Consider the following 26,048-nt stretch of genomic DNA (forward strand, 5'->3'; position numbering starts at 1 on the left):
CTCAAAAGATTCTGTTTAAATTACAGTCCATCAGGATGAAAATGTCGTAGATATCACAACCCGATACAGTAAAAATGAAGCAAGAAGTAAACAGAAATGTTATATTTACTAATAAATAATTAATATTTACAAAATATTAAAGAAATTTTATATTGAATTTATCGTTATAAGAGGGAAAAAATTTAAATGTTTACTTAAAATTATTATTATTAGTCGACAGTTTAGTAATTATAGCTCCAGTAAGAGAACGTGTTAAGTAAAATCAATGAATTATGTCAATATGTAACTACTAATATTCCACTCGATCCGAAATTGAATTAATCCACTCGATAAACAGTGTAAATATAGTTTGGTCGGAATGATAATGCGAATATGATACATTTAAGGAAAATTATAAATAATCAATAAATTGTATTTACAATTATTTTATTATGACAAAAATTATTAAATATTTAATTAACGATTTACGCGGGTAATTCTGATTTTAAAATTTAACATTAATGCTAAATATAGAGTTTAAATAAGCAGTTTTATAAACTCTATAAATATTTAGAGTTTAAAATGTTTGAACTGTAAATATATTTATAAAATTTCTTTAAAAGCTATGGACTTATAAACTCGAGAATTTAGTTTGTAATATATCTAAATTGTAAATATAAGAATTTTTACAATTGAAGAAATATTAGAAATTTTTGTATTAAGCATTTTGAATTATATTTTTTATAGACGTTCTCCTTATTACATGTTAAAGTTTGACAGTAGTTGAAAATGACATTTCTTTCATTCATATTTCAATTTTAGCGAAACTCATCTTTGCGATCACATCACTTCTAAATTTAGAAAATTTTTCCCAATACATATCCGTGCGTTAACTGATAAAATTGTCTCCAATAAATACTATATATATTCACCGTGTGTATATTTATTTATTTATTTATTTATTATTGAAAAACTTGCATTATAAAGGTAATCAATATATTTTAGGGATAATGTTTAGGGATTTTAAAATTTTAAAAAATTTATTAACTCATTACAAAAATAATCTGGATTTTTGTTTTTTAATTTTCTAAGAGTAAAACTTTACTTTCTCGGCTCTGTTATATAATACAATCTGTCAAAAACTGACCTCCAAAATTTTTACATTTTTGGACTCGGGAACCTCAAAACATCAAAAAATGCAAAAAAAAAAAAAAATAATAATAATTCAGGAAGGTTTTTTGTACGTATGGATGTTAGTGTGTGGGGGGACGCGATTTTGTTTACCCTGTTTGAAGCCTAATAACTCTTGTGCTTTTTATCGAAAATTTCTGAAATTTTGTATGGAGGTTTGTGTAATTAGGGGGATTGATGTTGTTAAATTTTGGTTGTTAAAGGTCGATCGGGTGGGAGATAGAGGTGTCGTGTGCCGTATCTGGAGGAGGGCCGTACTTAATGACGATTTTACTCGTTATTGGGTTGCAATTTGAAAAAATTCTAGACCTATAAATTCCCACTGTCGTATTTCTGTCTATAATTCTTTAATCTCGAAAACGGTGTTAAATAAATGAAATTTAAGACAAGATGTGGAAAACTTGGGAGCAGAAGGCCCCGAGTAAGTACTATATATAAACTTCCGGTATAGAGAGGAAGTCACGTTATTTCAATTCGAAAATTTTTCCCAGAAACGCGTTAGATAGATGACCGGCACGATTCCATTGCTAGTAGGAAAGTATAATGTACTGTACAGGACAAAAACACTACTAATCTAATGTGAAGAGCATATATTTTAAATTAAATAAATTAAAAATATGATTTAAAATTGCAGCCCGGAATTGTGGCGATGTCACAATAAATAATTGCTCGTTACCATTTACAATTTTTAAAAAATGTAATGTTAAAACTACTATATTCCATTTATCTCAATGATAAGTCTTTATAATAAAGTTTTATATAGAATAAGTGTTACAATAAACTGAGGAATCGAATAACTTGGAAGCCGAGAGAAAATTTTCTTTCCAATCGATCAAAACCGATGCAGTAGAAGGCTTAATGTACAGAACTTTATCAACTTGATTGAAAATTCTAATATTAGAAAAGTAATTAGAAATTATAAATAACAGAAAGCTTTAATTTGTTATAATTGGATCTATATTCTTATTAAGTTTTAGTTTTAATCTTTCCATTTAGAAGTTCAAATAATCCGTTTGAAATCAAATTTAATATTTGTTTTCGTCTTAGAATTTACATTAGATATATAAAGGGTCTTTATTTATAATAATTAAATTCGAATGAATAGAGTCCATTTTAAATTAATAGATATTTTATATTTACTTTAAAGAATTTTTCTCTATTAACACTGTCACAAAACAGTTTAAAATACGCGAGACAAAATTAATGATGTATATAAAGCTTAAATACCTTCAAAATATTTGATTACAATAAGTTAACATAAAAAATTCGATTATTTATTAATATTAATTTGAATTCTATAATTTTAAATATTAACAATTAATAGACATTATTACCATTAGGAATTTTACCCTGCTTCTGGGGCAGCAAAGTATTTAATATTACAACTTTCTACAGCCGTCATCCCTTTCCCAGTATTTTTTAATTACAAACTTATATAAATTATGAGTGCCTACTTCTGTAAGATTAATTAATTGTTTTCCATAATACTAAGTTGTATTCCAGTTAAACATTTATTACATATTAAAGTTATTGCCTTCTAGCTCTTTGCAGTCCCTCAGAAATGTGTAACGTAGAAAAGTCCACCAAGGACATTGTTGCGCTAAACAATTGACGTAGGTGTACCTATATAGAATTTGTGCAAAAATTCTTTTTTTTTATTAAGTCCAATTTGTCTGTAGATAGAGGGTTGAATTGATGCCTTAATGATTTCGAAGAAAGATAATGTGAAATTCTTCAAGTTTGTAGATGTAATCCAAGGCCAATTTGGAGTTGCATAGTATAACGATGAGTTAATAATGGAGTTAAACAGTTTTACGTGAATTCTACTGTCGGTGATTTTCATTTTGTTACACAGAAAAACTAGATTATCAATCAAGGTATTAGTTATTAGTTATTTTAAATAAGTAAATGGTTTAAAACCATCATTCCGAGAAATTAATACTTCCAAGTAGCCTATTTCGGTCGTAAGTTTCAGTTCTACACACAAATAGTATTTCGTTTCTTTCTCTGAAATTTTGATATCTTTCCAGAATATCACAATCTTTGATTTTTTTCTTCGTTAATAATAATAAATTTAAAACTCTGTACGATTTTACTCTGATTTTAACAATAGTAGCATTTTTTTTTACTATCCTGCGAGCGTTAAGAAAGCCAAGAAAGTTCTCTTAATACCCACTTATTATGGTTCGGCCAGGGCTATAACTGGATGGCCAAGTGGTGAAGGATAAGACACTACTGTACTGTACCTCAACACTCGGCCTATCCACGTATGAAAATTTCTGAACCGACCACAGTGCCTAATCTCGAGTTATACGAGTTTCACGTGGTATCAAGTCGTCCATATTCACTGAATGAGTTCATGAGAAGTCTAATCTCAACACATCTCATATAACTCAAGACTAGACACCCTGGACTCGAATACCCGGTCTTCTAGCGTAGCAAACTGATGTCTTTACCGTCTTTCTGTCGTCTATGTATCAGTTAGTCTATCACTAGTCTTCTATGAATAGTTTTTTTTTTTTCTTTCAAATCCGGAAAAATTAGAGATTTGTAAATTTTATGGCCGATATGTAATGCCAAATTAAGGAAATTTTGGGCTCAGCAAAACTCGTGATCTGGATCTCTCCAAAAAATGGCCCAATCATTTTATTTATTCTTGGAGAAGTTCCGAATGTTTATGTCGAGTTTTTACCATATAATTTTTTATATTATACATAAAATTTTATTTATTTATAAGCGAATTTACAAATTTCTGGAACCGCGTAGATCCGGGCTTGTAAGCTTGTCTAGTTTACCACGTCTAACACGTAAGTCTGGTCTTGCTGATATTCTTATTAATTACAACAGTAAGGTCGATTAGTCTTATCATTGCCGTATAATAATCCATTTGACAGTAGACTAAAAGTTTCGATATCTATTTCATTTGCAAAATAATTAGATAAATGATTACGTAGAAGGTGAAATACAGCAATTAAAATATTTGATTTCGTAAAATAAATATATTATTAACACGAAAATCAATTATTGAGACTATATTCTATAGCAATAAAATTGATTTAATGTATTTGGCATTTTATTAATTTTTTTCCTTAAATTAATTTAATATTCGATTATTTTATGCACGACTTGCCATTAAAACTAACGATGTTATCGATTATTGTTAAAAGTCAGTTAAAAGATTTACTTTGCGATAAGTGGTGAATTGTTATATAGATTGAAAACGCCAGATAAATATATATCCAACAAAGTTTTCATCTCGAATTTATCTTAATTCTAGTTCATAGCAATTTTTAATAATTTAAAATTGAAACTTTTGTGCATTCAACGGTGAAGTTGCGTATTTCCAATATGTCAGCATTGTTCTATAAAGATAGATCTATTGTTAAGCTTCAATAAAATTTCTCGACTTAATACTGGTTCAAGTTTTCACCTTCCTCTAAAGCGGTAGTGGGCTAACTTTTGGGGATAAGAGGCCTTATTGTATCAATGATTTACAGCTGAGAGCCGCACTTAAAAATTATAAAACGTGCCGTTTATTCTTTTAACAATTGCCAAAAAAATACATGTACAGTACACATATGTATTACGTAGTTAGTTCCACGTAGATCTCTACGTGGAACCTAAAATTTCGCATGCAAAATTTCGAATATTGGCAAATTGATGTAGTTATGTAGAACTTATGAAATTTTGAGATTTTTTCTTTCTTATATAATTATTACAGTGTTATATTGTATTGCAACACTAACGTAATACACCTGCCTTTTTCTGTATACCCTCAGTTGTTAAGTAAGAGAAATAATTTGAACGTTTTGTATTAAAATGTCTTATGTTATATTCTTTTAATGAGGGTATACCTCGACAAATAAGGCAAATTACTTTTATCTTTAATTTGTGCTTTATATATATATATTGTTCGGCAGGCATTCGTCATAGAAGAGTCTTTTTCTTGCTCCATTTTCTCTCTTTTGTTCTTCCCTAGAAAGAAAAATTGTAATCTAATCATTTTAAATTTGAACGAACAATGAAAAACTCACCTATTTGTGAAATTGAACAAGTAGTAAACACATAAATACTGTAGTCATAAGATAAGGGGCAGATTGGCGAATTTATTTTTTATCTACTTTATTTATCGGTAAAATTTTGGGCATTTCGGTTATTACTTACAAGAGTTGCACAAATTAGTTGCAAGGGGTTTGCCCTCTTCTGCTCTAAAGAAATACGTGGATAAGTAAGTAACTAGACTTTTCCATACAATTCTAAGATTATTTAACTTTTTTCACTTTAAAACAGAATCGAATATTATATCTGTAACGTTGCTTTTACTGTGATATTAAACCTATATCACATTTTTCCATGCACTATTAAAGTTTATTAATGGAAAGCTTTATTCACCTTTACGACGTTCATCCATTTACTATATAAATGATGAGAAACTTTATGGGTAAAGAGTCTCCAGACTACTTCACTCGTATCAACCTTTCACGCTTCAGTTTTCTGGTATTCTCATCAATTCTTAATACGTAAATCGCTAAACACGACCACAGACCATTTCACCTTTCCACGTCTAAATTTAAATTATTTAAATCAAACAGTAATTGGCATTAATACGATTTTAGACTTAAACGTGCAAGTATTACACGGGCATACTTTATGTCGTAAATTATTACGATTTAATCTAAATAAAATCCAAGTTTAGAGTCATTTGGATAAATTAAATGGACGAGTTTACGACGAATAATATAAGAAAACTTCTCCATTGTTCCTACAATTTTCGATGGAATGAGTTTTTTTCCACCCTTCTAAAAAATCGATAAAAATCGGAGAGAAGCTTATTGACCTATGACACTTTCCATCTCTAACTTCCACTTCCATTTCGATTTCTTGTGTACCATTTATATCATCATTCACGTGGCCACTTTTTACGAAATCTTTCTACTTTTCACTCGAATCGATAAATATGAGGTCCAAAACCATTTATACATTTCAAGTATTACTTAAAACTGCACTTCCTAACGTTATTTCCTATATGCGCTAACTAATTCTGTAAATTAATATATATATTAAAATTTAGATAATTATATAAGATTTCTTACTTTTTATAAATTATTTAGATGTTTTTATCCTAAATTTTACGATTTAAATGTTGTACAGGGGAATTTACACTCTTTTTCAGAATTACAATTGAAATTTACAGTTTAAAATTTTATTAAAATATGTTTTAATCTCAATTAGAAAGTAAAATTAATTAATAAATTCACGATTTTATATTTATATCAATGATATAAGGTTTAACTTGAGGTAGAGTACATTAGCAACATCTCTTTATACTGTTACATCGAACGAATTTTATGGATTTTATATAGGAAGAGCTTACTCAAAAGTATGTTTACTAGGACAAAAGTAGTGAAATTCATGAAAAAAAACTATAAATTGAAGAATTTTCCACAACTTTCGTATCTTCCGCAAGATATAAACGAGCTATATACTATCTCACATCCATCTTTTATTGTTAAAAGTTTATATAAGTTCCTCGTTTGTAAGGAGGTCGGTTTTTACGAAGCAGGATGAAATAACAGTAATACTTGACCTAACTCCGGATAAGTGAAAGTAGTACGAGGTGACGTCACACTCGTCTTAACCCGATTTCCGTCGTTACATCACTCCATCTACCTTTAGCCAACTTATCGTCCCGAATCAAACGAGAATCTCGTACAATTTATCTAAATGGAGCGGATATCGATAAGTTACTTTCGGTAAAATGTAGGTTTGTGGTTACAGGAAGTGAAAAATAAACAATGAAAATTTATTAAATCCATTATGGACGATAAACACTTCAGAATACATAATTTTGGCTTACGTATTCCTCTTATTGATGCGAATCATAACGCTATTCTTGGAGGGGGATGCGAATTATCACACTAATCTCGCGAGGAATGCGCATAAATTAAGCAAAATAATCCATTTTATAAGAAAAAAAATCGATAAAAAATTTCTTAGAAATAACGTATGCTTCTATGAAGATATTCCGAGCCGGAAACGACGCCCGAAGCGTATTATTTGATCTTAAAAATAACTGCAGACGAGCCAGAAGGGCAATACTGATGAGTTTTGGAATAAATTTACTGTTTATTAACTAAAGTAATTTAATCAAAAATGAGTTTATCATCAAATATTTTAATAGACCTATGCCTAAAAATGCGGAACAAGTAAATGGAACAAGATGCCCATCAGCAGATGTTACCGGTGATGCATTAGAAGTGGAGAAAACGGAAGAGAGAGAGAGAGAGAAAGAGAAAAAAAGGTGTCAGGATTTATCTGCATCGAGGGGGGAATGCGGAAGAGAAACGATCTCTTTTTTCCCATTTGACTCGTGAGAACGGTGTCGTTTCAATTATTTCCGCACCCACCCTTTTTCTCTAAAGAAAAAATAAAAAATAAAAAAAGAGGCACGTATATTCACTTCAATTTTACTTTCTACACCGATACGGTGATGAATCGGAAGTTTGTCCTCGTTTCTATTAATCTAGGAACTGTTTAGTTAGTCTTTTCATAAACCGAATTCATTGTTAAAACCCTGTAAGGTCAAAAGATGACCCAGATTTCTCTGTATGCAGATAATTCGATGAATCGTCGGAACTGGATTTTCTCACATGATTAAATTAAAAATCTTACATCTGTGTTCGCCATCCGTTAGTTTAAAAATGGATTATAGAGTTAACTGATAAAGCTTTGTGTGTATGTAACTTACAGTACGTTTTATTACTATTTATTTGTTGAATAATAGAACTTACTTCGTGTATATTTTTCCATCTTTTTAGGTTATTTTCAAGTTTTAGGAACGTTTCTTCGATACGTGTGCAGCTTATTTTTGAGTGGCATTTACATCAGAAACCATTGAATCATTCGGGCAACGAGATCTCTATCTTGAAGTAAGTTTTGCTAACAAAGCATTTTCGTTTTTTTTTTTTTTATTATTTCTCTTCGAAAAAATCAATTTTTAGTTACGTTTTTAGAATTTAGAACACCAAAAGGACCATTTTAGCGCTAAATGAAAACTAAAGAATTAATTGTAAATACGTGGGAAGGAGGAGAAATAACTCATTAAAAGAAAACAATCGTTAAACAATTCTTTATATAATAAAGAATTCTGAAAATACATGAAGACAAACGTCATCGGGGAAAACTTCATAAAGTTCAAGGTCTAAGCATCTTATCTATCGTTCACACATTTCTCTTGACACGGTAAGTATCCAAACTGTTTAAAATTGATTCGGCCCACGAGCATAATTATATGTTACTACAGTGCAATCATTCCAGATTGATAGCTAGGAGATGTTCAAAATTTATACAATTAAAATGCTTAATGCTTTTAATTAATTCCTACGTCGAAATTTATGTGAAGGAAACTTCACAAAAATGTATCGTTCTCTCAAAGTCGATAAAATCGAATTTAATAAATAACACGTTTAAAGAAAAGAAATTAAATAGTGTTTTATCACGTGGGAAAAAATCTTGGGAATTTTCTGGCGATGGTTAATTTGGGCAAGGACACTAAAAATAGCCCATCCTCTGATGGATTTTTAATGTCCTTAACCGTGAATTTGTTAAAAGTCGAGTCTTTTCACGAGAAATTTGATTTAGATTCGATAATAATATTCAATAAAAACTTATTTTCCTTGAAATTCGAAAGTTTTCTCGTCGGTCGATTTCATTGTCGTAGAGCGGTCGACGTCTCTTTTGATTGAATTTAATTAGAAGTTTTGAGGTCACGACCTTGTTACTGCTTTCCAAGCAACCAGGACACTGACAATGCCGGTATACCTAACAAGTTTATTTACGCAGAGAAAGTACGAGTTAAAATCTTATGAGTATCCTCGATTTTGGATTTAATTCACGGATAACCAGCATACAGAAGCAAACAGGCCTGCCATTAAATGACGTCACTCGTAAGCCATTTTTTTGTTTTATTTTTGTTTCTCTTTACAAATTAGCCATCGACCCGAGTCATTAATTTTAACGTCACCCTTATCTGGTGGCGGACAAAGGACAGAAGAGCTTTTCTACGTCACACAACGTAGAATACACTAGCTACTTTCTACTTAAGATTAATTTTGCTTAGTGTTTGCTGACATTAATAATTAAATCCGTGTAAAAATTCGAGAGAGGAAAAATATTTAACAGAGTTGTGTTCGATTTGGTGGTTAGGAAATTTTACAGGCGCCGTGTTTTTGATAAATGTGGCGTCTCGAAAGAAATGAGACGAAGAAATAATATTTTCTCTAACAGAGTGAACCGTTATCAATTGAATTTCGCTTGGCATAACGGGTCAGCATCCTCTTTACCAAACTATGTCATTCCCATCGACTTACACGAAGAACTTTAAACATTAAAAAGTGAATCGTCCTTGATTAGGAAAAAAATCCATTTGTTTGCTTCCCTCGAGAATTCTTCGACATTCGAATTTTATACACGTGGGATGTAACGATCGTTTCTTTAATGTTAATCTGTTTATTTCTTCAAGATTTCTTTTTAAAGTTTTGAAAAATTCATAAGTAAAGATCAATAACCTCACAGATATTAATTCAGATTTTCTTCCCACTTTTTTAAAAACTTTCATTAACCGTAAGTTTTCGTCTAGATTAACAAGCAAATAGATTTTTTACTCCCATTTCCGAGAATTTGTTGAAAAAAATGTGAATTTTATTTTATTATTAATAATTTAAGAATTACGTATTAGTTTGATGGACTTACGTCGTATTGACTCCTAACCGTATCCTGCCGTTGCAGAAGGTTGTGTATTGCACAACCCTACTCTAACAATAAAGTATATGACGGCATAGGAAGTAATTACTATTTTATTAATTTAAATAAATAACTGAATCGAATTTAATAGGCCTATAGTACGTAATTCCTTTATCCGCATACTTACGTCTACAACGGTATTTTCGAGTTTTTAACGGATATGACGTTCGATCTTACGACGTATTGTCGCTGTCCAGTTAAAATTACCGTGCAAATCCCCCATAAATTTACATATTAAGTTTTTCTTCAAAGTTCTTTTGTATAAGAATGGCTTACGGTGACGTTCCTTTTTAAAACTTCTCAAAGATGACATATTTTGTACTTAAATAACTAAAGAGTCGGCGAACGTTGCTAGGCGACTAAACAACTTCAAATTGATTAAGTTTTTGGTAGGCAAGTGACGTCACCGACTTAATTGTTTAACAATTGAAAGCACTTCTCGTTTTTTTAAATATTCGAACATTCGAAGAACCTTTTAATAAATTGTTTCCTGGAAGTTACCGACGAAGGACGAGACGTATCTTCAATTTAAGTGTGATTCAACACTTAATTTACTTGTAAAAGATCGAAGGAATTAATTTTCCCCCTTTTCTGCATTCGGGTATGTAGAATATGCATTGGTATGATTTATGTAGAAATATTTCATATTTTACTAAGGGTTATAAATTTTTATTTCACTTCACGTGACCGCATTTATAACTATTTATAGTTATTTTGTTGTCGGTTCCACGTCTGTCATTGTCACACCACCCGATGGGAAGATCAGGAAAGTTTGCCAGGAAGAGGAAATTCAACTTTGTTCTTTCAGAGATACTTGTCCAAAACATTTGCGATCTACAGATGAAAGCAGAACTTTTCTTTCTTCCTTTTTTTTCCAAAAGATATATCATATTTTTGTGTCATTCGTAAAATAATTTTCTTTTTTTTTTCTTTTTTAAATTGTTGATAAATATCGGAGCAACATTGAAATTTCAATAAACAGTTTCTTTTCTTTTTTTTTGAAATTTATTTTTATAGAGGTTGGCTTTATTTAATGTCATAAAACGATTTTATTAATGTTATTAGTTTTCAAAAGTCAGTGGTAAAAGAGTGGTTTAATTTTTTTTATATTGATTTTTTGATTTATTCGGTGGATTTCTTTAATAGATTCAATTATAAGAAATAATTGGAAATGATTTACTTCCATTTTCTTTAAATCCTTTCCAATTTCATTCTTCGTTTTTCGTTGAAATGTATTTAAGACACACTGGAAAAAAACAGAAAAATTGTTTTAAATTTGATAAAATTTCACTTTTCAACCGGATTGTTATCGTTTTAAACATTCGTTATTCATAGAGAAGTCCGAAACGATGCACTTGCTCAATTGATCAAACGTCATTTCTGCGATATTATTCTAGCTTAAATTATGTATGTAACTATAAATTATTCATAGTATAATTTAAGTTATTGTAAAGTAAGTAAATTTATATTCAACTTCACTTCCTGATTTGACCTATAACATGTTGCAACTAACGTTTATTCCAATTTTTATTATTGTTATTATTATTATTATTATTATTTAAGTAAATAAATTAAACTTTAATTTGTTTTCGTCACGTCTCGCTTAATACTTTAACAATTCGTAGTGTAAAAAAATTAATTAAAGTTCTGGCAAAGTCCTTTTTTATTTTGTTATATCACGTGCTCTTTAATTGTTATTCCATCTAATCAATCAATCACCGTTCGTATCGCGAATGTCGTTATATGTGCGTGGTCTGTAGAAGATATTAGAAGAGGATTTTCTACGTTTTATTGATTGTTTCCTCTTGACCCACGTGACTAAAATAACCCGGACTTAAATGGAGAATTTGTATTCGATATGACATATAACCATTTTTTAGAATTATTGCTGTTTATAGACATTTCGAATTGAAATATACTACAGGGTTGAAGTGAGCATGAAAAATTATTATTATTATTATATATACACACATTACATCAGTATTTCGTAATGACATTTAAGTAATGTTTTCAAAAATGATAACTACAATCAATCTTGAAAGGTTCTTATTCATTTGTTATAAACGGATCAATTCTTTCCAAGAATATATTTTACGCTGACGTATTTTTTTTGTTTCTTTTTTTGTAAAGTGCGAATTTATAAATTCTTGAAGGTAATTTCGAAATTCTCAAATTGAATTCTTTTCATATTTTATTTATATAATGATTAAAATTACAATGTAAACAAAAGGGAGACAAAACAAAGAAATTGCCGAATTAAAGTAGTATTTTTAACTATATTTACCTGCATGGTCTTGAGCAATAAGGACAATGTCAATTCCATTTAATAATTCCCAATTATATATTATTACTTTACTTATGCACCTCTTAAGTGACATTTTGGTCACATTCTCTTTCTTTTTTCCCCCCTTCATTATGCTCTCGAAGCGGTAAGTACGAGAGAATGGACTCGTGATCTGGAATTTCAACCTACATAATACTGTCATTGAAATATTTCCGTCAAGGCATTATCGAAAATTCTTGTATCATTTTTTCGTTTTGTAATTTTCTTCCCTTCAACAAAAGCTCAATAACCTTCGGAGGAAATTAATTAGATAATGATTCATTTTCTCTACAAGTTCCTGGTTTGTGGTTGCAGATAAGAGATTGTTCAGAATGTTGCCTTGTAATCTGAAGTTAGTTAATGATTTCTAGTATTATAGCTCATTTTTTAAACTTAATACGTTTTGCACGCTTTATATTTCGTTACATTTATTAACCACCATTTAATCTATCAGAATATTATTCGGCATTAATGTTAAAATTATCCGTATACGAGCGCTTAGAATTGTATACTTAAATCTCATTCGTAGTTTTATTTGACTTTACTAACATGTATCTTAATTAAGGCTATCCAATGTTTGGAATTCTGAATAAATTCTGGAGTTAACAAGAAAAGTAAATTTAATCTTTTAGAAATTGACTGATCTACCTCTTGAAAAATTTTTTTCTGCGATTTACATTTGTAAATACCAATTATAGAACCATTTTGTATTTTTAATTTCTTTTCTATTTAATTTCAGCTGCTATTATTAGAGTTTTTATTTTATTTTAATATTTTTAAAGGTAAGTCATTAAAAATTTATTATTATTCTTATGAACGTTTAATAATTCTTTAAGTTATTAAACGTTAATATGAATTCGAAAAATCATAATGCCGTAAATATATTTCGGTTTACTTCCTGCATTCAATAAGTTACACGAACTTGTTTAAAATTAGTAAAAATTAAGACAAAGATCTGTCAAATTCAGTCATCTTTTATTCATTTTATTCACAGCAACATTACAGTGGCACTGACCTTCTTTTTATAGACAGTTTATATTTATTTTTCTAAATATATCTTAATTATTAATTTAAAAAAACATACGAAATAAATCTTAATTAATTTTAAAACATTTTAAATTATAAACTTTGTACAAAAATTAATTTATTAAAACTTAATTTAGGATATATGAGGTGGTGAACACGTGTAATTGCTGTATAAACTAAAAAGTAGCGCCTCGTATTGATATATTGTGTAGTTGAAAGCCACGCTTGTTGTGTGAGCCATTTACAGGCAAATGCTGTAAAAATAAGTAAAAAAAAATCTAACGTTTTACACGTGTTTATGTTTATTGTAGCCTGGAAAATCTTAAGGCAACATTAGCGGACCATTTTTGTTTCTCGTATACAATACTTTAGAAGCTTGAGTAATGTGTCTAACTTGTAATCGGTCAAAAATAACAGAGTAAACTCTGGTAGAGGGCTCAATATAGGCTACTGTTAACCAACTATCCTACACCTCTAAGGGTGAGATGATGAATTAGATGATAATTATATATATATATTTTTTCGGAAAACACTATTATTTTGCTCGTTATTGTGTTGTTTGGTATGATAATAAAACTCCAATTCGGTCAGTTTTTTTAAAATAAAATTTATTTTTGCAAGTACAACTTCCAGAACTTTTTTCCACGTCTCACCCTCACTTATCCTATCCATTTTATGAAGATTCTTATATATGTAAGGATCTTCAAATCTTTAAAAATGTACCTTTATACGAAATCTTTAATTGGGCTGCAATTTGAAAAAAATTGTAGACCTATAAATTCCCACTGTCGTCTGTCTGTCTGTCCTTCCTTAATCTCGAGAATGGTGTTAGATAGATGAAAGTCGAAACAAGAGAAGATTAGGAGCAGGAGGCCCCGATTAACTATATAAATACTAGACCGAAAGTTATCAAGCCAACACTGATTTGAGGTATTCAGTTTTAAATGAAATAAATAAAAATATGATTAAAACTTGCAGCCCGGCATTGTAACGACGTCACAATAAATAATTGCGCGTTCTTATTTAATTATTTTACCAACGTATTCTATCACGATACCGAATTATTGGAAAATGTTAGAAGAGAGTGGAAAAAACTTTCCTTCGATATCTTCTTAAGTTAAAAGAATACAGAAACTATTCGTTTTCTCATTTTGCTGTTGAAAAAAATTCTGCTGTGTCATTCCATGATAGTTTTCAGCCTCTCACAAAAAAAAAAAAATAATTATAATAATAACAAATGTGTTAGAAATTCATTTTAATGAGATTTCAGAAACATTCATACAGAGTACTGGTATTATTATTTTCAGAGTAAAGAAAACACATATTTATTTATTTAAATTTAAACAAGATTACATAGTACGACGCAGCGAATACAAATGAATATGATTAGTTTGAATAATAGAGAATACAGATTTTCAACGTAGTCGAATTTTTTCATGAAGTAACCTTTCATTATTTTCTATCCCTCACGAGCTTTAAATATTTCTTTCTTAATGTATTTAAGACTAACGAAAAACCTATTTGTTATAGGTCTATATGCGGAATCGTGTGTTATCGAGAAATTGTTACATTAGTATTTTCCAATTTATTGTCAATTAAGAAGTTCATACACGTCAGAGCATAATTACAGGCAGGTGGCGCAACGATTGTATGCCTGATCTCGTGTGATTTAACGTGATAATAAAGAGCATTGCGAAAACTAGAGGCCCGAATAATTCATTTAACACTGACGATCACTTTTAGTACGAAACGAATGTTTCAAATCATTGTGGAAAACATAAATATATATTAATAGATTTTGTAAGATTTGGCTTTCAAAATATTTAATATAAAACTTAAATTTATAGTTTAATATATTTGAGAGTTTCAATAGAAAACCGACGTTGTTAATCTACCAGAAGCATTTGTAGATTTTAAAAAATCTGACGTTGCAATGCTCTAAACAAGGCAAGGAGAAAAAAACCACAATAACGAACGTTTCAAATGATGAGTAGTAAAATATTCCTTTAAAATTGATGTTAATTTGCTTCAAAAATGAACACTGCAGAACAAATGAACAAATGCAGAACGGATCACTGTTCTGGCTATTCTTGCTTTTTTCGGCAAAAATGTTGCGTCGCTTGCAACGACAGTTGCAAGCGACGCAACATTTTTGACTACAAAGTATCATGTGTTACGTCATTAATTAATTCATGTTTTAGAACGCTCATGTTAAATCGCTCTGCAAATACAGTAGAGCGTCGATAAGTGGAACCAATTGGGGACTGGGGTCCTTCCAGTTAATGATTTGTTCCAGTTTCCGACTTTGTACGAAAAAATACATTAACCTGTCCGATGTTCAAATTTTTCTCCGTTGCGTATCGTTTCCTGTTGAATTTTCGTCGATTTTAAGCCTAACGAAAATTTTTATAATAATCATCGAGGCTATCGTATCGTTAAAAATTATTTCTGCATTTTGTACAAACAAAATAAATACATTAAAGAATATAAAAAAAACATGAAAATTATACTTTAGAAGTAAATTTAGTATCAAAAACATTCGATTCAGCACGACACAGTCCGACTGAAAATCGTTCCACTTTCCGGCCATTCCACTTACCGACGTTCCACTTATCGACGCTCTACTGTAGTCTCTTTTTCTGGATGTTGCACTTTGAAAAGCTTCGAGTTATCACGTGACTTATGAGGTGGGAGGTAGTACCAAATGTTGAACACTCACTCGGGTATACACGGGTAATCGTGTACTCGTATCCGTGGGTACTCGTTTAAAAAACTGTGCGCTTAATATAAAAAATCATAAACGTGCAAAATAATTTTAAAATACGATTAGTAAACTTTATATATATATAATTTAGTCTATCTAGTAGTTTCAATCGAATGTTTACACTTTTTCCGACTGTTATACATAACAGAGGGAAAGTATGGCGATCGGTCAAAAAAGACGTCTCAATATTTTTACGCTTTTGGACCTCGGTGACCTTTAAACGTCGAGAAATGTAAAACAATTCAGGTTTTTTTTTTGTATGGATGTTAGTATGTGTTTGTGTGGGGGCACGATTTTGTTCACCCACTTTGAAGTTTAATAATTCAGCCTTTTGTCGAAAATTTCTGAAATTTTGCGGAGAGGTTTGTGTGTTAGAGGATTGATGCTATTAAATTTTTGTGGTTAAAGGTCGAAGGAATTGGGAGATGGAGAGGGGTCAGGTGTCGTATCTAGAGTGGGGTCGGACTTAATGAAGAATTTACTCATTGGTATTTACATTTTTTTCTTTTATAAACTCACCTCTAGTTTTAAAATTAACTACAGTAGAGCATCGATTATCCGACCCCCGATTAACCGACTTATCGGTTAACCGACCGCGTTCTATTCGGCAAATTCAAATGTCCGCTAGTGATGTGGCGCTACAATATTTGGTTATGTCTTAGTTACTTTAATATTATTTTTGTTAAATATTTGCGTGTTTTAGCTGGCAGCACTGGCTCGACCATGAAAAGGAGGCTAGTATTTAAACCAGGCCTAATACACTATACTAATAATGTATTTTTTCATGCTTTTCGGTTATCCGACTTTTCATTTATCCGACCAACCCCAGTCCCCAGTTAAGTCGGATAATCGATGCTCTACTGTATTTTGCTATTCTATAATAATAAATAAGTATAAAAAGTTTTGAAATAAAATATCATAATAGTGGCACCACCACAATTTCAAATGTTTTTGCCGGGAAAGTTACGCAACTCTTTGCTTAATTTTTCTCTAACAAACTATCATTTTGAATTTTTAAAAGCTCAGTTTTGCCAACTAACGTTCTTAATTGGTTAATAAATTCGAATTTTTATGTATTTCTTCTTTGCGCGAATTCTCTCGTTTACGAGCGCCTTTCCAAATGTAACTTCCGGTAAATCAGGTCCACACATTAAGTAAACATTTTCCACATCCTTCTACACCATAATGGTTAGTTGATTTGAATATTTTTTATCGTCGACTCTTCAGTTTAAAAAATAGCGTCTACCTTTGTTTACATCGGAAGAGAAAACCGCAAATTAATATAAATTTTTGAAAACTCCGCATGAAATGTTCCAAAATGTTATGGCACTGCCCAGTTACTATTCTCACTTATTTTAAAGTGTTTTTCTGTTCCGACGCTTGGGATTAAATTCGAAACAACGACGGTAGAAAGAGTTTAATTAAATACAAACAATGGCAAATTAGCAATGTAACAAATCTGCAACGAGTAAGCGTACAAACGAAGAATATTATACATATAGCAGATTCCATTATGATTTTATCTTCTAATAAAACCACCGGTGGAATTTATGTCGTACACAGCCGTTTCATCAGGAAATTCCAGACTTCTGGTCTTAGTCAATCAGACAATATCATCTGTAAGAGCACGTGACCGGTTCAAACAAGTTGGATGTGCCCTGCCTGTAGCCAAGACAGCATTCGTAGCGCAGCTCCGTCGCCAGCAAGGTTTCTCTTTGACGTAGGAAACAATTTATAAATAGATATAAAAAGTTGTGTTAAAAGTTTGTATAGATTTGTGGAAAATTCCATTCCAAAGGTTTTGTTTCGCTGCCCTTCGAGCTGATCAATAAATCTTTTCACCTTTTCAGTTCTGTATAACCTTTCTTTCTCGTTCTACAGGCGCTAATTTTTTTTGGCTAATTCATTAAATTGGTAATCATTCCATTAATATACAAATACATATCTTAATCACGATAATAAATTTATATTAATTTTTAAAGCATTTTGAATTCTTTCAATTTGTCTGTTTAAATTTCTGTTTTTTCTGTTGTATGACTCATTCGAATCATTGAAATTTTACCGTTTTAACTTTTTTTTTTAATTACTGCTTTATCGATCTATTTAATTAGTAAAGTGCGGAATTCCATTTACAGAAGAAAGTTAATATCTTAGAAATTCTCAAGAATTTTCTAAGTTTATATTGAAAAAATAATAATAATTTGAAGATTTCCGATCTGTTTCTTAATACTTTTTACAGCGATTATCCTAAATATCCCCCTCAAATTGGAATTTTGTGATTTCGTATTTCTGTGATATTAGGTGATTCCTTGCTAAAATTAATCACAAGTTAAAATAATATTTATAAACTCGTCTTTCAATAGATTACATTAATCTGTTTCTGTAGTGTTTGTTTTCCAAAATGTTATGTAATATATTTTGGAAAACGTAATTACAAAATAATAACGTATGTATAATTTGGAAAATTTTAAAGTGAAAATTTGCTCTGTATTTTATATATTTTACTGTATCTTCTTAATGAAGTTTTATTTTTATTCGTATACAATAAAATCTGTGTAAACCGGACTCGCATGGTACCGAATTTTTTTCGGTTTGGCAGGTTTCCTCTTTAAACAGGTTTTTTTTTAAATACCGAAAATCGTTGCGTTCCGAAGCATTTTACCCCGTTTACACAAGTTTCCGTTTGGAACAGGTTTTATTGTACTGTACATTACAAAGATCGGGTGGTATTGTTTACGAGTTAAATTTCGTTCTATACAGATTACATAATGATCATTGCTGATTTTTATAGGTAAAAATAAAAGACGTATAGAATAAAACCTGCTTAAAACAAAAACCTACCAAATATTCCATACGGTAAGAGTCCGGCTTACACAGGTTTCACATACTAAACTTATGTAATGATCAAAGGCAAGAAATAATCAAAGATGTTGGTGTCTGTATTATAGGGATCATGATGTCATAGAGCAAAGGTTCTGAAAATGTTGGGAAGGCTCTAAAAATTTAAGTTAATGATACACAAATTTTAAAAGTTTAGCAGTAAAACCTGTTTAAAACGGAAACGTGCATAAACGGGGAAAATTTTTCGGAAGGCAACGATTCTCGCTGTTTAAAAGACCTGTTTAAAGCGGAAACCTGTCAAATCGGAAAAACTAAGAGTCCGGTTTACACAGGTTTTTACTGTATATGAATCAAAATAAACCTTCATTACGAAATTTAATGAGGATATTTATTTATCTTATGTGTTTAATTTGATAATTTTACTTTAAAGTAATTTCAACATATAAAGGAAGTATCATTAAGGAAATTAATCAGATAAAATTAAGACATCTTACCATTGAATATAAAAATAAATATATTTTTAGAATCGTATTATAGTCGTAAATAGATTATAAATATTTTTATTTTGCTTAGTTAATATCGCAGTGTACGAAAATAAAATCAATTTTGGAGTAAGTCACTATTTTTGTATCATTCTCAAAACAAAGTAACAAATCGAATTCGCTTTCGATCGAATTATGTTTTATTTCTAATGCTTCTACTCGACTCACGGAATAACAAAACTCGGTTTCTAATGCTTCTACTCGGAATAACAAAAGTACGAAATATATTTTACTATTAAATCATCTAAAAATTAAATTTCAATATGCTTCCATTTTGAATTTTAGATAACAGATGGCATTAGCTGCACGGGGAGTACCGAAAACACCGGAGTCCAGCATACTAATTGTTCCCCGGACATTTTTGAGCGTGTATTTTGTGGAATCGGATGGATTAATTTTGTACTAAAATAGCAAGAAAATACGCTATTAAGTGATTGAAGTCATTTAATGGTCGAAGAGTGGCATACATAAATGAAAATAATTACTTAAATATATACAATATTGGTTAGATTTTCGGAAAAATTAGATGTATAAATATCTAATTTAAATAATTGCTTAAAACTTTTACTGACGACTTAATTTTCTAAAAAGTAATGCAAAATGTGATTCAGAAGGTTGGTCTTAAACGTCGGGAGCGTATAGAAAGTTGAATTGGAGCAACTTTCGAACCTGTGTTGGCTGGCCTAAGCTTAATCCCGAGTCAATACAAGTCGTCTAATGTAAAATTCTTTTGGGGGCATATCAAAAGCCTCATTTACCAGACAACCGTAAACACTGTTAGCCAGAATTCTTTAGTAATTGACGTGGTCACAGAAATGCCTGGAATAGAAGGTGTTTTAGAGTTTCCTTTGAAGTTGCAATGCCTGCATTGAATGTGGAAATCGCCAAATTCGAACAGCACATTTTGTATGTACTCATTGTTTCGTTATTAAACGTTCGTTCGTTGGCATGTTTTATGTTGTCATGCATGTCGTACTGTCCGCGGTATAGTTCCTTGTATTAGTTGGATTGTAGTGATTGAGGATTACGTCAGCAAACATAGGTTCCTACTCTAAAGTTTCTCTATTTCAACCCCTCTATAAGCTTTTGACGTTTGATACCTCTCTTCTGAATCATTCTATATATGCAAATACTTTTTGTATACTTTTAGAAGATTAATTTGATGTAAATATTAAATATATATGTATAAGGTAAGTGATGTGACTATGGCCATGTCAATCTTTATAGAATTTATTTACCTGGTGCCATTTTATGGAATTTTCATAAACTTTTTGAGGACAATGAACTTTGGTTTCTGGTAACGAGGAAAAAATAATTAGATACTTCATTCATTTGGAACCATAAAAAACAGTTCATTTTTGACAGTAATTTTGTGCCATATTAAAAGCGTACGAAGTTAATAACTTACTTCCCTTCCCTTTTAAAATAAAAATTTTCAACCATTAACCAATGAGAAATGCTGTTTTAGTGTCAATGAAAATGAAATAATTGCTTATTGAAAATCACTACAAACCTTTTCTTTTTTTGGAAATTAAAAAAACAAATTGTTTTAAGATACAAAAAATCAATTATTTTATAAATGATAATGAAATTAAATATCCTTTTCTTTGCGTTTACATTACTTTAGGCATTCTAGAGACCAATGAACAGGTTTACTTTCTTCAATACTAACTGCAGCTATTATGACCAAGGGTGGACATGTAAACAACCTGGGCGATTTTTCAAAAGGTAGGTTACTCATTAAGTTAAATTTCGATAAAAATACTGCAATCATCATTTAAAAAAACTGAATATCAGCCTGTCAAACAATCGAAATTATCTGTTAATAAGACACGAGAACAAATGCCACCGCGCTCGAGGGAAATAAGAAGCGCGTTTTTCAAACTACATAATTTCCAGAAAATGGCGGCACCACACCATTCTTTGTGCTTTTACAATAAATTAGTTAAATATTTAGTAAACATTGTATAGTTGTGTTTATTATTATACGTTTATAGCCTGCGTGATAAAGTTCGAACAAAGTTACTCTCATTCGGGTCATTGGTATAGAGCAATCGATATTCGGTACTACATCAGTATCGAAGTAGTGTACACGTACCGAACATCATAGACGATATATTGTAACCTTTAAGTAATATTATCGTATTCGTGCGATAATACATTTTGTTATATTTTAATTCTTCAATTAATTGAGTTATTATAATTGATAACGAGGATTATATTGAAAGCGAAAGTACTCTCACATCATTCCCTATCTGGCTATTCGTACGAATCTACTAGCTAGTAATAAAATTATATAGACTAATTGCAGATTTGATGATATAATTTATTTTATTAAACGTAATTTACACAGTTGAAATATTTCTGTTACTACCGTAAATTTTCATTAATTAACGTATTTTTCTTTAGGCTTCGGTTTTCCTTCGAGGCCTCATCAGAAAGTTGGCTTTATCGTCTTCCCACTTCGGTTATAATAGGAACAGCTTTGATGTGAAACAGAATGGTCATCATAAATGAGATAGGAAATTTGACCCAAATTACTCGAGAAAATTACATCTGAGGAGGATTCGAATCCGGATCCCTCCGGATCCGAATTTTCTGAATAATTCTATATTTAAATTCCTCTTTAAATAACGAAGTGTGTGTAATCATAACAATGGTGTTCCCGTATGATAAGTTGTCTACGGCAAATCTGTGCCTTATTACCGATAGCCAAACAAGCAAAAAGAGAACAAGAAGCAATCAAGTGTCAAATTTTATATTTTATTTATTTGTTAGAATCGACAGTGATTGGAGATGCGATGGCGTGAGAAGTGAGAAATTTAGCAAGATGTGACAGTAAAAATCATGGTACAAAAATCGAAATGGAAGTGATTATTTCTGTTTGTACTTTGTACGAACAGAATTTCTTTAAATCATGTTTTATTAGAAGAAAAATAAATAAATAAACAAGACTAGAACTGAAGGGCTATTGCCGAAATGCATCTTTATATAAATTTCATTTTTTTAATTTCTTTCGTAAATACTATATAATGATTAAAGGAGTTTTATGTTGTTTTTTTAAAAAAGTCATTTAACTTTTCGTTCGGCTGAAGTTTAGTTTATTAAAATTAAAATTGAACCCACAGATGGCTGAGTGGATGAAAACTCTGAACACATGCCACGTGAAGAAAATCCGAAAAACTTCACGTGTCCAACACCTAAATAGGGGTCAATTTCTCGTAGAAACTCCTCTCGGGAGGCATTACCCCAGGCAGATTGCCCACGCGTTGCCTTGCCGTCTCCAGTCAGTACAAAACTGAAATTTAAATTTTATTTATTTTTAAAACTGTTCTTTGCCTTTTTAAAATAAATAAATAACTAATTAGATGTATTTAATCTATTAAAAACTAACTAAATGACATTTTTATTTACGTTTATCTTGTAAAATAATGTTAATTAATCCTTTAGGGTACCAGAATTGTTTTGCATATTACTTATCATAAAATATGTAGTTTTGACAGTATTTATTTACTTTTCACTTCTAAAAGTTTAAAAATTTATTTATTTTTTTTAACTAAAACATTTTACTCTTTATATTTTGTTTGCTTGTTAAGTTATAGCAACGCAACACTTGGGCGATGCCTTTCGGGAGGTTTTTTAAGGGAAACTGGCCCCTATTTAGGCATTACAGACGTGGAGAAAACCCGGAAAACTACACGTGGCCAGCGAGGCGCGAACTCACGACCGAACTCCCAGTGTTCAGGGTACGAAGACCGCTTGGCCACTGGTGGGTCCTTTATATTTTGTATTAAACTGAGAAGCAGAAATGTAACTACACTACACTCTTGCTAATCCGGCCCTTGATAATCGGGCCTCTTAATTATCCGGCATACCCCCTCAAAATATCTTTTTCTTATTCATGTTTATTATTTTTTTTTTAAATACATAAAATAAACTGTAACATTAACTTTAATAATAAATTAAATTAAATTAAACTCGCAATTACTGTATCCCTGTGCATAATTTAACAATGAAAAAATACAGCATCAAGAATAATCAGTACGGGCCACGTGGTTTATTGCCTTCAGTCCCATACACTCAGTAATCTGGCATTCCTCCACTCAAGAAATGACCGGATTATCAAGAGTCTACCGTATTTATAACAGATGCAATAGGAGTTAAACTCTATCCACGCGGAAATAATCTTTAATAGGTTAAAGATAAAATAATTTTTATTTAATAAATAAAAACTCATTTAAAAAATTTATATTTCGATTATATAAAATCGAAATACAGTATAGGGTTTTATCGACTTTTTAAAAATAAATTTTATTTTGTACGTTGTAAGTATAAAAAAAAACCGACAATAGTGGTGCCTTGTTGTCCTATCGATTCTTTTCGTTCTTTGTGATGTTAGTAATGATTGCCAGCTTAAAAATAACTAAATGTTATTGCAAATACAGCGGATCCGAGTAATTATTTATAAGTGCTAACATAATCAAATTTAAATATTCTCGCCTATTTACTCTTATACTTTGTATACTCGGTAACTTATCTAATATAAATTGGGTCGCGGTGCATTACTCGTAGCCAAACGGACTATTTCGTCTATTAAAAATACATCTAATCGTATGTGTTTTCAACTTTATCAATAATTTAATTAATGAATATTTAACTGTATTTTATTACGTTTTAATAAGTGTGTTTACTTTCGCTAGGGGGCGTCATTTTGTCCCAAAATTGTGCCGGGCCAAATAAACGCGTTTATGTGTACTGTGTTTATAAGTAATTTATTATTATATAATTTAGAAGTATAAAGTACTAGTGTAGTTTTAATTTACTAAATACAATAGCGGTTTATGTCCCTTCGATGCCCCAGGCTCAATTTTGTTATAAGGGCCTTTATGTAAGTGTTTTTTTTTTTCTATTTTAAAAATACAATAAAATCCCGAAATACTGTAATAATATGTTTTTTTTTTTATTCTTTATAATATACACTTTTTAAACGTTCACTAAATTTTTAGAGATATATTATTTGTTTTGCTACGTAATTTTTGAGGCCTCCCTGGAGACGACGAGGCCTCAAAAATAAGGTGCAAGAGGCCTTGATAACTTTCCTTGCAAACCGGAAGTCACGTTATTTCAATTCAAAACTCTCCCCGAAAGGTTTTAGAATATTTAGATGATCGGCACGACTCTATTGTTAAAGGAAAAGTATGATGCATAGAGAGCAAACCACTACTAATTTAAGGTGGAAAGCATATATTTTAAATTAAATACATTAAAAATGTGATTAAAAATTGCAGCCCGGCATTATGACCATGTCACAATAAATAATTTCTCGTTTTAAAATAACAAATTTCTCCCAAGAAACGGATTTATATGATATAAATTTATTGCTTATATTATTTATTTTATAATTAATATACTTGCGAATTTACGAAGAGATTAATTTATAAAAATTTTTCAGGATATATATAGTCTTTTATTTATCTCTTATTATTATTTTTTTTTAAATCAGCAAAAATTATATCCTGTATAATTAAAATCTCCCGCTTTGGATATTTGATACGTTTTTAGTGAAAAAATTCCCGAAAGATTGCTCTTTTTTTTAGCAAGAATTGAAGAAAAGATTGCTCTTTTATTATTATTATTTTTTACTCTCCCGGCTCTGTTATTATGTAACAGGGAAAGTATGGTGATCGGTCAAAAAATTACTCCCCAAGATTTTTATATTATTGGACTCGGGGAACCTTGAAACATCGAGAAATGAAAAAATTCGGGTTTTTTTTCCCTGCATGTATAGATATTTGTGTGTGTGTGTCTGTGTGTCTGTGTCTGTGTGTCTGTGCGTGTGCGTGTGTGTGCGTGCGTGTGTGTGCGTGTGTGTGTGTGTAGTGTATGTGTGTGTCTGTTTGTGGAGGGGGTACGATTTTGTTCACCCTCTTTGAAGCTTAATAGGCTAACCCCCGTGATTTTTGTCGAAAATTTCTGAAATTTTGCAGGGAGGTTTGTGTATTAGGGGGAGTGATGCTTTTAAATTTGGTTAAAGGTGAACGGGGTGGGGAGATAAGGGGGTCATGTGTCGTATCTCGAGTAAGGTCGGACTTAAAGACGATTTTACTCATTATTAATGTTTACAATTTTTTTATAAAACCCGTCTTTACCCTCACAATGAGGCTTTTTGACATTTTATAATAATTAAAAATAAAATATCATAACAGATGGCGTCACTAGAATTTTAAATGTTTTCGAGAATGTTAAGCAACTCGTTGCTGGATATTTTTTTATTTGGCCTTTGTTTCTTTGACTACAAATGCTCTTAACAACACTTCATTTACTAATTTCAAAATATTTTATATACCGTGTATATACGTGGTACGATCCAAAAGTTCGGGGAATGCAGTAATCTACGACAACAAAAGTGTATTTGAAGTTACAGCGTATGAAATGGATTCTACCAAACCACCTCTACGTGTTCAGGTTAGTTTCATCCATGTCATGTGATTAAACCGCGAGCGCTGCTGTTTTTTTCCGGAGATAGTTACCTTTGTTCTGCGACGTAATCAAAGTGGAGTTTCAAGAACAACCTCCAACA

The 26,048-nt window shown here is 30.7% G+C and overlaps 1 long non-coding RNA gene across 6 annotated transcripts in view; it reads left to right on the forward strand.

Annotated features, from left to right (window-relative positions):
- LOC136983600 (uncharacterized) overlaps positions 1 to 26,048 on the forward strand; it is a 42,037-nt gene that overhangs the window by 10,198 nt on the left and 5,791 nt on the right. For 2 of the 6 annotated variants that reach the window (XR_010882069.1, XR_010882067.1), the window contains exons 3-4: positions 7,989 to 8,099; positions 8,172 to 8,412. This is a non-coding gene — a long non-coding RNA (uncharacterized lncRNA). Of the gene's footprint in view, positions 1 to 7,988; positions 8,100 to 8,171; positions 9,735 to 26,048 lie in introns of those variants that run through there. The other 4 variants (XR_010882066.1, XR_010882065.1, XR_010882070.1 and 1 more) reach the window with 2 other exon arrangements.

This window comes from Centruroides vittatus, unplaced genomic scaffold (assembly GCF_030686945.1).
Source record: "Centruroides vittatus isolate TY-2023 unplaced genomic scaffold, ASM3068694v2 contig_884, whole genome shotgun sequence".
Classification (NCBI taxonomy): Eukaryota; Metazoa; Arthropoda; class Arachnida; order Scorpiones; family Buthidae; genus Centruroides; species Centruroides vittatus.